Source organism: Notamacropus eugenii, chromosome 1 (genome assembly GCF_028372415.1).
Source record: "Notamacropus eugenii isolate mMacEug1 chromosome 1, mMacEug1.pri_v2, whole genome shotgun sequence".
Taxonomy (NCBI): domain Eukaryota; kingdom Metazoa; phylum Chordata; class Mammalia; order Diprotodontia; family Macropodidae; genus Notamacropus; species Notamacropus eugenii.
In genome coordinates, this window is record NC_092872.1 from 210536136 (window position 1) to 210546256 (window position 10121).

Below are 10121 nucleotides of genomic sequence, written 5' to 3' on the forward strand. Positions count from 1 at the left end.
GGCTATACATATACATTCATATTAAACATACTTTCCTATTAGTTATGTTGTAAAGAAGAATTAGAACCAATGGGAGAAACCACGAGAAAGAAAAATAACAACAAAGAAAGCAAATAGTACACTTTTATCTGCATTCAGACTCCATATTTCTTTTTCTGAGTGTGGATAGCATTTTCCCAACTCTCCTTATTTTAGTCAGCCTCTAAATGTGTACTCCTCAGTTGGTAAAGATGTAGTGTGTAGTACCATTTATGAGCAGAAGATGTCTTCACTCATTCAATGGTTATTGAATACCTTCTGTAATCAAAGTACTGGGCTAGCCACTGCCTAGGATATAAAGGATATAGGGTCCTTGCCATCAATGAGTACACTACCTTGTGGTGGAAAGCACAGTAGGCTTTGTTTGAATCTAAACTGCCACTGATTAGCTCTGAGGCTGTAAGCAAATCACTTGATTCCTATGAGCTTCTGTCTCTTTGCCTAAAAAATGAAGGCACAGGAACTGTTTATCTTCCATAGGATTGTCATAGGGCTTACATGAGATAATACATGTCAAGTTCTTTGTAAACCTTAAAGCATGATCCAAATGTCATGAGGGAAAGAATCTTACAAGTAGATTAAGAAAAACAGAATTGCCAGAGGTGTGAAGAATAAATACATCATTTTACATAGCAGATGTATTCTTGAAAAGTTGAGTGCAAACCAAACTTTTACAAACTAACTCATATTTAAAATTCCCTTCAAAGGCTTAATATTTAAGGGAATCTTATGACTAGTCATGTTAAAGCAGTGAGGCAATGACTGTGGAAAAAATGACATACTTGGGAGTCTGAGGATTTGGGTTCAAAATCTGCCTCTGTTACTTTTGTGTAGCCTGGAGCAAATCGTTTAGCTTCTCAGTTTTCTCATCTGTAAAATGAGGTGATTGGACTAGTTGACCTCTATGGTCCCTTCCAGCTATAATCTATGATTCTATGACCATTCAGTCATATTATGTTTAGAGAGAGAAGAGATCACCTTGTCAAACCTCTTCATTTTACAGATGTCTTTTCCTTCTGCCATAAAACTAAATATATATTCTCACCCAACTTGAATGTGATCTCCTGGGAAGCAGAAACTTGCTCTTTGATCTGAATCCCCAGTACCTAGCACAGTGTTTGGCACACAGTAAGTGCTTAATAAATGCTTTTTCATTCCACTCCATAAGAAAGCTGATGATTAGAGAGGTTGAAGTAACTAGCTTAAGATATTTACAGAAAGTATCACTTTGCAACATTTTTAGGTTTACATTCTGTAGCTCATGCTTTACTTATCAGTATCTTGTTAGTTTTTTTACTGAGAACTAGTTTGAAAACATAGACTGTCTCTTTCTATTCTTACAGCAATATCTTCCTGAAGAAAATTTGGCAGAACATATTGGCATTATATATATAGGAGCTCATCCTTGGGGAAATGTCAAAGATGCTTCATTCATACCTTCTTTTTTTTAAAAATCTCTGAATTGCTACTTGATTAGTATATTAATATTTCTCTTATAGCTTCTATTTATTTCAGTTTTTCACAGGTAGGTGTTTTCTATCTCTAGCATAGTATCTTAAGCAGAGCAGGTTTTAAATTGAAAGGTAGTATATAGTATAGTGGAACTAGATTAGACTTAGAGGTAAAAAGTCTGAATCCAAGTCCTACCAAGGTCATCTTCTAAATTATGTGACTGTGAATGGTTACTTGATTTTTCTGAGTCTCAATTTCCTCATTTGCAAAATAAGGATAATAGAATGGTTGTGAGCAAAGTGATTTGTAAAACAATCACTCTACATAACTGTAACTTATTTTGATACTTGATAGATCCATGATTTCATTAATATGGTACTCCCTCCAATGGTACAGATTGCAACTCATCAGACTACCCATCTTATAAGATCTTTATCCATGATCTCCTGTAAATCTTCTGTAAGGAATCCATTCAATGTGCTTGGGCCTTCCTTGCATCTCTTGAAATTGTAAGCATGCTAATGGAGCAGAGAGCACTCCATTGTTTATTCCTTGTTCTTGCCATATGATTGACCAACCTTCTTATCTGGTCATATACATCACTGATTACCTCTTTTACAATGCTTCTCCCACGTAATATATTGTGGGTAATACATCATGGGCTACTCATGTAAGTCATATACCTATCCATTACCTTTTGAGTGGCCCTCAACTTTAGTTCATCAGAAAATGAGATCCTCCGTGATTCAGAGTCATGCATCAACAAAATATTTTTGTTTTAAAAAGTGGGCCTTTGTTTCAGGGAGAAGCTTAGAGTTGTTAAAAGGAATGAACAATTTTCCAAAAGTCATCCAGTCCATTTTCCTGTTCAGTTCTAGGCACAGATCATTGTCCATTTCCAGTAACTGTCTAAGAGATGTATACTGATGGATCAGCATTATGGATTGACCAATTATCTGTATATTATAGTTGGATGATAGGCATTCTTAACCTACTTAGTTTTTTCTCTGTGAATTATGAATTGGATTGGAGGTATTCTGATTTGTAGAGCTTCAAATGCCCTCAAAATGGGGTACCTTCAATAGGAAGCTGGCAGCCATACTAGAAGGAAGAAAGGGAGCAACATACGCATAAAAATTTTAATATCCAAGATAAAATTGGGTAGGGTGCAAAATTTTGGGGTACAATTTATCTGACCCTCACTCTCAAATGGACAAAAACATGCCTGATGAAAAATGGGCCCCAGAAAAGTTCCATGTTCTTTTAAGTCTTTGATGGGAGAGAAGGGATTTTCTGGCTCCCATAGATCTAGAGCTCAAAGGGACCTCAGAGGCCTTAAAATCCAAATGTCTCACTTTACAGATGAGAAAACCGAGGATCAGGAAGGTTAAGTCACTTGTCCACAGTCCCAAGGGAAAAGGAAGCAAGATTTGAAGTCATGTCTTCTTTATCTCTAGGGCTCATATGAGAGGTTAAACTTTTATAGCCCTAAGGCCAAAGTCTTGAATCTGTCAAAAGTTGTTCCTGTCTACCCAGATCAGGGATAAAAATGTTGGGGGAGGGGTGTTAAGGAAGGAAGGAGTTTAGATTGAGACTTTACCTTTGATTTCATAGATTTTGTCAAAGGATGTGGCAGGCAGAAAGTGGATCAACCTTAGGAATTCAAGTTCAGTGATAAATAAGTTGTCACTGAAGTCTTTTTTTAAAAAGCAAAAAACAGAGTGTGTGTGCATATATATATATACACATACACATACATATATACACATATGTGCACACATATATGTGTGTATGTATATGTGTGCATATATACACACATATATATATTCCTACTTTTAAATAAATTTTCCTAACATACAGATAAGCATGTACGTAGATAAACATAGGCAGCATAGCTTAGTGAATAGTTTGCCCAGTCCCACCTCTCATACAAACTGGCTGAGTAACCCTGGCCCAGTCACTTAACCTTTGCTGCCCCACACTGCTAAGAATAAAAGGTGCAAACAGCTGGCCATCTACATTATTAAAGGGGTTTTCTTCAATGGGAGTTCCATATATCAATGAACTCACCAGCTTTATTAGTGCAATCTTTACTTTTTTGAAAATTTTTTTCTAATAACATTCACACTTCTTTTTGGGTATAATTTTTTTTATAGCAGATAAGTCCAAAAAGGTTTAACTTTCTTCAATACCCTAGAGGTTGACATGTTACTCTTTGTTGAGATTTTTTTGGTTTGGGGATTTTGGTTGTTGTTGTTTGTTTGTTTTACATTATTTACCTCATGAATAGACACGGCACCAATACTGAATTACTAAGTTAGGATAATGGAAAGACACAGTTTAACTAACATCCTTGTATATTCTGTCCAAGTTCTTGGTGAGGATAGTGGTCTCATAATTCCAAAATGGAAGCAGCAGCTCTCTCTTAGTGATTATCTTAGAGAGGGGAAGAGAGCATTGGTAATTACTGCTTTGGATGATTGCTTTAGGAAAACTATCAACCATTAACTCAAGATGTTTGTCTCAAACATTGCTATCTGTTATTACTTTTGAGAAAACCTAGGTGAGACTAGAACGCAAGAGGGGCAGGATTATTTTGAGATCAAATATAATAAATTACAATTGTCTTGTGTCTTTGAATGCAAACAACATCTTCAGAAGGATGGATTTGTCCACTGAAGCTTCTTTTTAAAAAAAAAATTTATTTTTCCCCAATTACATGTTAAAACAATTTTCAAGATTTTTTTTAGTTTTGAGTTCCAAATTGTAGCCCTCCTTCCCTACCCCCTGCCTGAGACAGTAAATAATTAGATATAGGTTATACATGTGCAATCATTTAAAACATTTCCATATTAATCGTTATGTACAAGAAGACTTAAATAAAAGAAAAAGAATGAAAGTGAAAAATAGCATGCTTCAGTCTGTATTCAAATAATATTGGTTCTTTCTCTGGAAATAGATAGTATGCTTCATCATTTGTCCTTCAAGATTGTCTTGGATCACTGTATTGCTGAGAATAGCTAAGTCATTCACAGTTCTTCATTATACAATATTCCTGTCATTGGGTATAATGTTCTCCTGGTTCTGTTCACTTCATTTTGCATCAGTTCATGTAAGTCTTGCCAGGTTTTTCTACAATCATCCTGCTTGTCATTTCTTGTAGCACAAAAATATTCCATCACAATCATATACCACAGCTTTAGTCATTCTCCAATTAATGGGCATCCCTTTGATTTCTAATTCTTAGCCACCACAAAAAGAGCTGCTATAAACATTTTTTTTTCATAAATAAGTCCTTTCCCCCCTCTTTTTTATATCTTTGGGATATAGACTTAGCAGCCACTGAAGTTTCTTGGATAGAAGTTGGGGGAGGTATGAATTGTTGTTACTTAGACCCAAATTCTTTAGGAATGTCATTTTGGCAACTGAGTGAAAGATGGATTAGAGGGGGAAGAGACTGGAAGATAGAAGACCAATTAGTAGACTGTGCAATACATCATCCAGGCCAGAGACAGTAAAGGCCTGAACTAAGATTTTAGCAGAGTAGAGAAGAGACAGATGACAGAGATGGTGTGAAGGTAGAATGGACAAGTCTTGGCAACAGATTGGATATGGAGTGGTGAAACTGAGGTAAAGCAGAAAATAAAGCATGACTCTGAGGTCACAAACCTGAGTGCCTGGAAATATGGTAGTACCATCAGCAGTAGTAACAAAGTTAGGTAAAGGGATAACTTTGACAAAGCTAGGGAAATGGACATATTCATGACATATAGACTTCAGACTTATGTGGCCTACAAACCTTTGATCTGTCTCAGTTCTCAGTTCTTAACTTACAGACATTCTTGGCTTATTGATATAACTGTCCACCAAAGTGCTATACTTAATGTCTCTTTGTGGTATGAAAGTGGTCATGATTTTTTTTAGCAGCTTATAGAGCATTTATTTGTATTTATTTGTCTTCCTTCTGTCAAACTCTGAGCCAATGGCTTTCTCCAGGGCTATCAGGAGAGGAAAAGGGGAAGGCACCCATGGGGTAGAGAAGACACAGAAGGAGTAGGAGAAATGGTAACAAGTAGACATGGCTACTTTGCATGTGGAAGAGGATAAGAAAGATTACCATCAGGTAAAAAAAAATTCCTATAGTGGCCTCAGACACAGGGAAACCCAGGATAACATTGGAGAAGAGCTGCAGCTTCAAAGAGGGGTTCCTAGCATATTCAATGATGAAAGTTCCAAATGCAGCCCCAATACCAGCTACTCTCACAGTGGCAGCCCCACTGAACTTGACTGCTGTGTCAGTGTCCTCTGAGATGGTACTGTTTTGGAAGCCTCAGTTCAGGATGAGTAAAGTCAGGAAGTCTGATGGGACCCAGAATCTGAGGTTCTTATCTGTTTGAACTCCTGATCTGTTCCATACCCTTGCAATAAGCAGTAGGGGGTAAAGATTAACTTGGCCCAGATCTACATTCTCAGGAGGTGAAGGGGTGACAGAGAACAGCCTGTAGCGTACAATAAACAGACAAGAGCTTCTGCTGGGATATTAGGGGCTCTAGCAAGGGAGAAAACTCTGTGACAGCCTGCCAGGCTGGAAAGTCTTAAAGTGGGGATCTGTGGTCCAAGGACCAACCTAGCTGAATTCAGAGAGGTTCTTCATATGGCTAGATTCAGTAGGATGATTTTTTTTGATAGGAAGACTTATGAAGTCCATCTTCTGGAAAGGTTCTTAACCTGGGATCCACAGACCCCAGACCTGTGGGGGTCTGTGAACTTAGATGGGGAAAAAAATACAGTTTTATTTTCATTAACTTCTAAATGAAATTTAATTATGAATTTCCCATCAGACTACTAAAGAGGTCCAAGGAAGGTTAAGAATCCTTGATCTACTAGACATATTACAAACTGCTATGGTATAAACCATATCAACATCGAACAAAATGCTTCAAGAATCTATTATTTTCTTGCCACCATCTCTCTTAATAGTAATAAAGAAAAAGTTTAACTTTTAAAATGTAATTTTCATGGCATCTTCCCAAGGAGCAACTAGTTCTTATCAGGTCACTGTTGTGTAAGTGCGGATTTCGATATACTAGTGTACTGAGAGTGGGGAAACACTTGTATTGATCCATGATGTTTCCAAACTGAAAAAGAGAGTGAAGGTCATGTCCATCACAACAGTTCCCAAAGTGGGAACAATTTAGTGGGGGGAAAAATTAAAGATGCTTGCACATATAGTTTCTTTTATCATGATAGGAAATCTTGGGAGAAATTTTGGAACTCAAAAAAAATTTTAAGTGAAAGTTAAAATTGTTTTTACATATAATTGGGAAAAAAATGTTAAAACAAAGAAAGGATAAGAAGCTTTTTCTACAAAATGTTTGTTCTTTATTCTAAATGTAAACTAATGCTTATAAAGACAGCTCTTTTGGAAGTAAATGAGATGGTGAATATAGAAGTTAAACTTCTAAAAATTAATGAAGTTATTAAGTAATGTGTTTTACATTACTTTAAGGAATTTTCAGGACACAGATTATTCAGTGTTGAATACTGTCACCTACTGGCCAAGTATGAGATTAAACATTTTTAAAAGGGCAAATCAAAGGAGAAAGGGTGAGTATGAAATTAGAGATTTTTTCAGACCAAAGAGAAATTCCTCTGGTTCAAAGAGATTTGGTGAATGAACAATAGTGGAGAAAGACTGAGTGCTTCTTAACTGAAGTAGGAATGAAGAAACTACTTTGGAAGAAATAAGCTTTTAGGTAAAGAATACAACTCCTAGCAAATGGAGGAGATATTATTTCAGTGATCCTCAGACCACAGTCCTAGCTAGTCATTCAGTCAAAAAGTATTTACTGAGTGTCTATTATATGCCAGACACCTTGTTAAGTGCAAGGGATACAATTAAAAGTGAAAACTGTCCTTGTTCCAAGGAGCTCACAGTCATGAAAACAATCATGTACAAGCTATCTATCTATCTATCTATCTATCTATCTATCTATCTATCTATCTATCTATCTAATCTATCCATATATATCTATATAGATATAGATATAGATATCACCTTTCTGGGATTCAACAGCTCAGGAGAAGGAAGTGAGGTTGGTGACCTTGCACAGCCCTCTCTCACTCAAATCAAAGTCAACTGCAAGTCATGTCATCATCTTGATGTCAAGGTCCTCTTTGAGAATGAAGGACAAACACAATCTGTGAGTGAGTAGGCCTGTTTAAGAAGTGGCCAGGGCATGGCCCCTTTAAGGAGGTCAAGAAAACAAAGACATCAGGCTGAGTGGGAAACAGCAGCAGGTACTATTGATAATCACTGGGAGAGGAGGGAAGAGGAGGGGAGGGGAGGAGAGGGGAGGAGAGAAAAAAGGGAAAAGGAAAAGGAAAAGGAAAGAGGAAGGGAAAACGAAATGGGAAGGGAAAGGAGGCAGTAAAACCCAGGTCAAATGGGCAAATTTACCTTCCTTTGGAGAGGAGAAGGAAGGGGAGGGAGAGGCAGACAGGAGAGGAAGAGGTGAGGTACCCATCTCCAGTCGTCCTGATGAATATCAGGCCACTGGACCCAGATGGCTCAGGAGAAAAAAGTGAGGTTTGTGACCTTGCACAGCCCTCCCTCACTCAAATCAAAGTCAACTGCAAGTCAGGTCATCATCTTGATGTCATGGTCCTCTTTGAGAACCAAGGACAAACACAACAATCTATCTATCTATATCTATCTAATCTATCCATATATCTATCTATCTATCTATGATAAATTGAAAATAATCAATAGAGGGAATTCATTGCCAATAAGGCAGATCCAGAACAGGTTCTTGTAGAAGATAAGATTTTAGCTGGGACTTGAAGGAGGCTACTTCTTTCAAGTCTTTCCTCACTAAAAGTTCTCAGTTCAATCTACTGGGAGATTTTCTTTGGAACTCATCTCCTTTTGGAGTTGACTTTGTAATAAAATCACTGCCAAAAAAAATCTCCTTCATTCTTTTCTGCTCATTTCCATCATGACCTCATAAGAAAAAAAAAGGAAGATTTTGTTCTCTTTAGGCGCCAACCTTTGTACAAACCTTTTGGTTTGCAGATTTGCCTCTTATTTTTATTGTGCCCCCCCACCCTCCTCTAGCAGTATAGGCCAGCAACACTTCACATGGTCTCTCAGCCGCTTAGAGTACATAGCTACCTGGCTATAGTGTAACAAAACCTTATGTTATTTTTGTTACCCAGAACCAAAGCTCTTGGTTTGCGTGCATTGAGGTCACTTTTAGGGACTTTTCAACATTCATGCTGTATTAGCTTTATCTTAAACATTTTAGAGAGCCTCCTGGAAACATTAAAATTTGGCTGTGTAGGTCCTCACTAAAAAAAGAATAGGGGGAGATCCTTAGTCTCAATTCAAGAATCCTGGCTAACAAGTCATTGAATACAGGAAAAGGTTTTATTTGACAAAATAAAACACATTCACCCACAGAGAATTCATATTCCAAGTCAAAAACAGTCAAAACTATTTTTCTTCTCCCTTTAGTAATCCCTACCTCTTAGGTACCTATAGTCTCCAGAGGTATAGTTGATCCTAGATAGATTCCTACTACCCCCCAATAGAAAAATTCTTCGAGTTACCAGAGTCAAGCAACCTAATCTTGTGGTAAACCCAAAACCTTAGTAACACTGTCCTCCAGATCTATATTACTAACCTGGATGGAGCCGTCACCACCACCATTCTTTTGTTTTGAGGCTTTGTTTTGATATTATTAATGTCTCCATTTTAGGTGTCCTATCATTCCCACTGATGAACACTTATTTTGGCATTGATACTGCCTCTTCAGCAGGGCATGAAATTCTGAGCTCTTTGATAAGCTATGTACTCCTCTGACCTTTGGTACTTATTTTGTAATACCAAATTGATGATGATTCACAGCTAGTTCACAAACCTAGAGTATTTATTTCTTCCTTCTGTCAAACCTTGAGCCAATGTCTTTTCCCAGGACTATGTGGAGAGGAGAAGGGGAAGGTACCCACAAAAGGAAAATATTCAAGGTGTTTAGAGAGTTCCTCAGGCCTCAGGGACTCAGTTCACTCCTCTGGCTTTTCTCTGTACCTAACTGCCCAGCTCTAGCTCCTGCTTAATCTAGGAGAGCCTCTACTTGGTCCAGGAATTCAGCTTAGTCTAGTGTCAGTGTAGGGAACCTGCTGCCTCAAGGCCACATGTAACCTTCTAGGTCCTTGGGTTCAGCCTTTTGACTGAGTACAAATTTTACAGAACAAAACCTTTTATTAAGGGAATTTGTTCTATGAAGTTTGGATTCAGTCAAAGAGCCACACTTAAGGACCTAGACAGTCACAGGTGGCCTTGAGGCTGCAGGTTCCCCACCCCTGGTAGTTGCTTCTCCACTGGATCTTGGACACTTGGTCCAAGAACTCTTATCTTCCTGATTGTTGATGGCTCACATTCTTGCAGCTCCTAGATTGGACCAAGAATCTTCACCACTCAAATGTTACAAGGCCCATTGTCATTTTAAGGACTACATATTTCCCTAGTTCCATGCTCATAGTTCCATGGACTAGTCAGATGGTACTGCTGACCTCCATCTTAGAGCACAGTTTCAAATTGGGATCAATTCCTGCATGTCAAGGAGAAA

The 10121-nt window shown here is 37.8% G+C and overlaps 1 long non-coding RNA gene across 5 annotated transcripts in view; it reads right to left on the reverse strand.

Moving 5' to 3' along the window:
- The window catches only part of LOC140515019 (uncharacterized), a 70722-nt gene extending 61401 nt beyond the window's left edge, over positions 1-9321 (reverse strand). For all 5 annotated transcript variants that reach the window (XR_011970816.1, XR_011970813.1, XR_011970808.1 and 2 more), the window contains exon 1: positions 9177-9321. This is a non-coding gene — a long non-coding RNA (uncharacterized lncRNA). The remainder of the gene's footprint in view (positions 1-9176) is intronic.
- Positions 9322-10121: the final 800 nt, after the last annotated feature.